Source organism: Mus musculus, chromosome 3 (assembly GCF_000001635.26).
Source record: "Mus musculus strain C57BL/6J chromosome 3, GRCm38.p6 C57BL/6J".
Lineage (NCBI taxonomy): Eukaryota > Metazoa > Chordata > Mammalia > Rodentia > Muridae > Mus > Mus musculus.
Genome location: NC_000069.6, coordinates 80,008,451 through 80,015,302, shown reverse-complemented (window position 1 = coordinate 80,015,302; position 6,852 = coordinate 80,008,451).

The window sequence follows — 6,852 nt, the reverse complement described above, 5'->3', positions numbered from 1 at the left end:
ATCTCAGAAGATGGAAAGATCTCCCATGCTCATGGATTGGCAGGATCAACATTGTAAAAATGGCTATCTTGCCAAAAGCAATCTACAGATTCAATGCAATCCCCATCAAAATTCCAACTCAATTCTTCAACGAATTGGAAGGAGCAATTTGCAAATTTGTCTGGAATAACAAAAAACCTAGGATAGCAAAAAGTCTTCTCAAGGATAAAAGAACTTCTGGCGGAATCACCATGCCAGACCTAAAGCTTTACTACAGAGCAATTGTGATAAAAACTGCATGGTACTGGTATAGAGACAGACAAGTAGACCAATGGAATAGAATTGAAGATCCATAAATGAACCCACACACCTATGGTCACTTGATCTTCGACAAGGGAGCTAAAACCATCCAGTGGAAGAAAGACAGCATTTTCAACAATTGGTGCTGGCACAACTGGTTGTTATCATGTAGAAGAATGCGAATCGATCCATACTTATCTCCTTGTACTAAGGTCAAATCTAAGTGGATCAAGGAACTTCACATAAAACCAGAGACACTGAAACTTATAGAGGAGAAAGTGGGGAAAAGCCTTGAAGATATGGGCACAGGGGAAAAATTCCTGAACAGAACAGCAATGGCTTGTGCTGTAAGATCGAGAATCGACAAATGGGACCTAATGAAACTCCAAAGTTTCTGCAAGGCAAAAGACACCGTCAATAAGACAAAAAGACCACCAAAAGATTGGGAAAGGATCTTTACCTATCCTAAATCAGATAGGGGACTAATATCCAACATATATAAAGAACTCAAGAAGGTGGACTTCAGAAAATCAAATAACCCCATTAAAAAATGGGGCTCAGAACTGAACAAAGAATTCTCACCTGAGGAATACCGAATGGCAGAGGAGCACTTGAAAAAATGTTCAACATCCTTAATCATCAGGGAAATGCAAATCAAAACAACCCTGAGATTCCACCTCACACCAGTCAGAATGGCTAAGATCAAAAATTCAGGTGACAGCAGATGCTGGCGAGGATGTGGAGAAAGAGGAACACTCCTCCATTGTTGGTGGGAGTGCAGGCTTGTACAACCACTCTGGAAATCAGTCTGGCGGTTCCTCAGAAAACTGGACATAGTACTACCGGAGGATCCAGCAATACCTCTCCTGGGCATATATCCAGAAGATGCCCCAACAGGTAAGAAGGACACATGCTCCACTATGTTCATAGCAGCCTTATTTATAATAGCCAGAAGCTGGAAAGAACCTAGATGCCCCTCAACAGAGGAATGGATACAGAAAATGTGGTACATCTACACAATGGAGTACTACTCAGCTATTAAAAAGAATGAATTTATGAAATTCCTAGCCAAATGGATGGACCTGGAGGGCATCATCCTGAGTGAGGTAACACATTCACAAAGAAACTCACACAATATGTATTCACTGATAAGTGGATATTAGCCCCAAACCTAGGATACCCAAGATATAAGATATAATTTGCTAAACACATGAAACTCAAGGAGAATGAAGACTGAAGTGTGGACACTATGCCCCTCCTTAGATTTGGGAACAAAACACCCATGGAAGGAGTTACAGAGACGGAGTTTGGAGCTGAGATGAAAGGATGGACCATGTAGAGACTGCCATAGCCAGGGATCCACCCCATAATCAGCATCCAAACGCTGACACCATTGCATACACTAGCAAGATTTTATTGAAAGGACGCAGATGTAGCTGTCTCTTGTGAGACTATGCCGGGGCCCAGCAAACACAGAAGTGGATGCTCACAGTCAGCTAATGGATGGATCATAGGGCTCCCAATGGAGGAGCTAGAGAAAGTAGCCAAGGAGCTAAAGGGATCTGCAACCCTATAGGTGGAACAACATTATGAGCTAACCAGTACCCCGGAGCTCTTGACTCTAGCTGCATATATATCAAAAGATGGCCTAGTTGGCCATCACTGGAAAAAGAGGCCCATTGGACTTGCAAACTTTATATGCCCCAGTACAGGGGAATACCAGGGCCAAAAAGGGGGAGTGGGTGGGCAGGGGAGTGGGGGTGGGTGGATATGGGGGACTTTTGGTATAGCATTGGAAATGTAAATGAGTTAAATACCTAATAAAAAATGGAAAAAAAAAAAGAATAAACAGGCTGAGAAAGAAATTAGGGAAACAACACCCTTCTCAATAGTCACAAATAATATAAAATATCTTGGCGTGACTCTAACTAAGGAAGTGAAAGATCTGTATGATAAAAACTTCAAATCTCTGAAGAAAGAAATTAAAGAAGATCTCAGAAGATGGAAAGATCTCCCATGCTCATGGATTGGCAGGATCAACATTGTAAAAATGGCTATCTTGCCAAAAGCAATCTACAGATTCAATGCAATCCCCATCAAAATTCCAACTCAATTCTTCAACGAATTGGAAGGAGCAATTTGCAAATTTGTCTGGAATAACAAAAAACCTAGGATAGCAAAAAGTCTTCTCAAGGATAAAAGAACTTCTGGCGGAATCACCATGCCAGACCTAAAGCTTTACTACAGAGCAATTGTGATAAAAACTGCATGGTACTGGTATAGAGACAGACAAGTAGACCAATGGAATAGAATTGAAGACCCAGAAATGAACCCACACACCTATGGTCACTTGATCTTCCACAAGGGAGCTAAAACCATCCAGTGGAAGAAAGACAGCATTTTCAACAATTGGTGCTGGCACAACTGGTTGTTATCGTGTAGAAGAATGCGAATCGATCCATACTTATCTCCTTGTACTAAGGTCAAATCTAAGTGGATCAAGGAACTTCACATAAAACCAGAGACACTGAAACTTATAGAGGAGAAAGTGGGGAAAGCCTTGAAGATATGGGCACAGGGGAAAAATTCCTGAACAGAACAGCAATGGCTTGTGCTGTAAGATCGAGAATTGACAAATGGGACCTAATGAAACTCCAAAGTTTCTGCAAGGCAAAAGACACCGTCAATAAGACAAAAAGACCACCAAAAGATTGGGAAAGGATCTTTACCTATCCTAAATCAGATAGGGGACTAATATCCAACATATATAAAGAACTCAAGAAGGTGGACTTCAGAAAATCAAATAACCCCATTAAAAAATGGGGCTCAGAACTGGACAAAGAATTCTCACCTGAGGAATACCGAATGGCAGAGAAGCACCTGAAAAAATGTTCAACATCCTTAATCATCAGGGAAATGCAAATCAAAACAACCCTGAGATTCCACCTCACACCAGTCAGAATGGCTAAGATCAAAAATTCAAGTGACAGCAGATGCTGGTGTGGATGTGGAGAAAGAGGAACACTCCTCCATTGTTGGTGGGATTGCAGGCTTGTACAACCACTCTGGAAATCAGTCTGGCGGTTCCTCAGAAAATTGGACATAGTACTACCGGAGGATCCAGCAATACCTCTCCTGGGCATATATCCAGAAGATGCCCCAACTGGTAAGAAGGACACATGCTCCACTATCTTCATAGCAGCCTTATTTATAATAGCCAGAAGCTGGAAAGAACCCAGATGTCCCTCAACAGAGGAATGGATACAGAAAATGTGGTACATCTACACAATGGAGTACTACTCAGCTATTAAAAAGAATGAATTTATGAAATTCCTAGCCAAATGGATGGACCTGGAGGGCATCATCCTGAGTGAGGTAACACATTCACAAAGAAACTCACACAATATGTACTCACTGATAAGTGGATATTAGCCCAAAACCTAGGATACCCAAGATATAAGATACAATTTGCTAAACACATGAAACTCAAGAAGAATGAAGACTGAAGTGTGGACACTATGCCCCTCCTTAGAATTGGGAACAAAATACCCATGGAAGGAGTTACAAAGACAAAGTTTGGAGCTGAGATGAAAGGATGGACCATGTAGAGACTGCCATATCCAGGGATCCACCCCATAATCAGCATCCAAACGCTGACACCATTGCATATACTAGCAAGATTTTAACGAAAGGACCCAGATGTAGCTGTCTCTTGTGAGACTATGCTGGGGCCTAGCAAACACAGAAGTGGATGCTCACAGTCAGCTAATGGATGGATCACAGGGCTCCCAATGGAGGAGCTAGAGAATGTACCCAAGGAGCTAAAGGGATCTGCAACCCTATAGGTGGAACAACATTATGAACTAACCAGTACCCCGGAGCTCTTGACTCTAGCTGCATATGTATCAAAAGATGGCCTAGTCAGCCATCACTGGAAAGAGAGGCCCATTGGACATGCAAACTTTATATGCCCCAGTACAGGGGAACGCCAGGGCCAAAAAGGTGGAGTGTGTGGGTAGGTGAGTGGGGGTGGGTGGGTATGGGGGACTTTTGGTATAGCATTGGAAATGTAAATAAGCTAAATACCTAAGAAAAAATGGAAAAAAATTAAAATAAATAAATAAATAAATAAAGTTAGTATTAATTAATTAGTTAATTAATATACTAATGGGTTTCAGAGTGACATAATGTATTTTGAACATGTCCATCCTCCATTACCATCTCTTGTCCCCCTCCCACTCTTTTTTTTATTACGTATTTTCCTCAATTACATTTCCAATGCTATACCAAAAGTCCCCCACATCCCCCCCCACTCCCCTACCCACCCATTCCCATTTTTTGTCCCTGGCGTTCTCCTGTACTGGGGCATATAAAGTTTGCCTGACCAATGGGCCTCTCTTCCCATTGATGGCCGACTAGGCCATCTTTTGATACATATGCAGCTAGAGTCAAGAGCTCTGGGGTACTGGTTAGTTCATAATGTTGTTGAAGCAATCACCCATGGAAGGAGTTACAGAGACAAAGTTTGGAGCTGAGACAAAAGGATGGACCATCTAGAGACTGCCATATTCAGGAATCCATCCCATAATTAGCCTCCAAACGATGACACCATGGCATACACTAGCAAGCCTTTGTTGCAAGGACCGTGATATAGCTGTCCCTTGTGAGACTATGCCGGGGCCTAGCAAATACAGAAGTGGATATCCACATTCAACTATTGAATGGATCACAGGGCCCCCAATGGAGGAGCTAGAGAAAGTATCCAAAGTTCCAGTTCTTATACCGAGGTCTGTGCTTGCTTTGAAATTGATATGCAGGGTGAGAGAGGAGGATGCCATCTCCTCCATCACTATGTGGAAGTGTATTTTCCTAGCACCATTTGTTGAACAGGTTGTCTTTTTTCTTTCCACTGTATACGTTTGACACTTTTTTCCCTGTCTGTGGCTGTGTAGGTGAGACCTGGGTCTAATCCAATGGATTCTTTGGTGCCAGTCCTAGGCTGTGTAGTAGAATTTGGTTTCAGGGATCACTATTCCTCCGGCATCCCCCTTTCTGCTAGGATTGCTGTGGCTGCTTGGGTTCCTTTTGTCTTTCTGTACGAACTTATGGACTGTTGTTTCTAGTTTTGTGAAAAACATCATTCGAATTTTGATGGGTATTGCATTTAATCTGTAGATAACTTTGGCTACGACCTCCATTTTTACACTGTGAGTTCTCCCCATTACAAGCACAGAAAGTCTTCCCATGTTCTGGTATCTTCTTTTTCTTTGTTTTTTTATTTTTCTGTGTTTTCTGGTGTTCTTCCTTTGTTCTCAGTTTTCCCTGTAGACATTTTTACCTTCTTAGCTAGGTTGGTTTCTAGATGTCTTATTCTAATTTGTGAAACTAGGTAGGTATTATTTTTTCTTTAGTTAAACACTAGCTTGCAAAATATCAGGCTTCCTTGTGGCATTTTAATTCATACTTTGATGGATATCCTCCATTTCCTCCCCACCCCCCATCTCCTCTCTCAGCCATAGCCCTTTTCCTCAGCATTGTCTCAGCTAATTTCATATCGTACACATCCTATTGGACTCTTCACCCCAGTCCTTTAAAGCTATTTTGCTTTTTCTTGAACCCTTCTAATTTCCTGGTCTCTATCCACACTTCCTTCCACATATTTAACAATCAGAAACTGGAATTCACCTATGAGAGCAAACCTTCAGTCTTGTCTTTCTTAGGCTGGGTTAACTCACTGACTATACTGCTTTTCCGTTCCATCATTTATCAGTACATTTCACAATTTAATTTCTGTTGTGACTGAATAGAATTCCATTATGTATATTTACCTCATTTTTATTATATACCCCTCTGCTGATGGGCAACTAGGTTGGTTCCATTTCTTTGGGCAGCTAGGTTGGTTCCATTTCTTTGCTGCTGTTAAAAGAGTGGCAATAAACACAGATGTCTAAGTATTTTCTGTGGCAAAGTACAGAGTTTTGGGTATTCATCTACCAGTGGTATAGCTGGGTGATACAGTATTTCAATTTTTAGATTTTTGAAAAGACTTCACATTGTTTGCCGTAGTTCCTGCACCCCTTCACACTACTGCCATTCAGGAAGGAGGATTCCTCTCTCCACATATTCTCAGTAGCATTTCTTGTCATTTATTTTCTTGATGAAAAACATTCTAAGGTGGAATGGACTCCAAAAATAACTTCAATGTGCATTTCTCTGGTTGGTAAGGATGTTAAACACCTTAAAAATATTTATTGTAAATCTGCATTTCTTCTTCTGAGAACGATCTGTTCAGTTCATTAGCCCACTCACTGACTGGATGTATATATACACTATATTGAGAGTATTTTTCAATAATTCTTCACCTTATTTGTTGAGACAAGGTCTCTCACTGAAGAGTTAATATTGCTTGGGCAGAGAGGCTGGCTGGTCAGTCACACCCAGGAAATCCTCCTGCCTCTTCCTCTTCAGTCCTCCTTGCTTTTCACATGGGCTCTGGGTGATCATGCTTAGATCTCCGTGCTTGTGTAGCAAGCACTTTACCATCATCCATAACTAACAGCAGGAGGTGTGGGT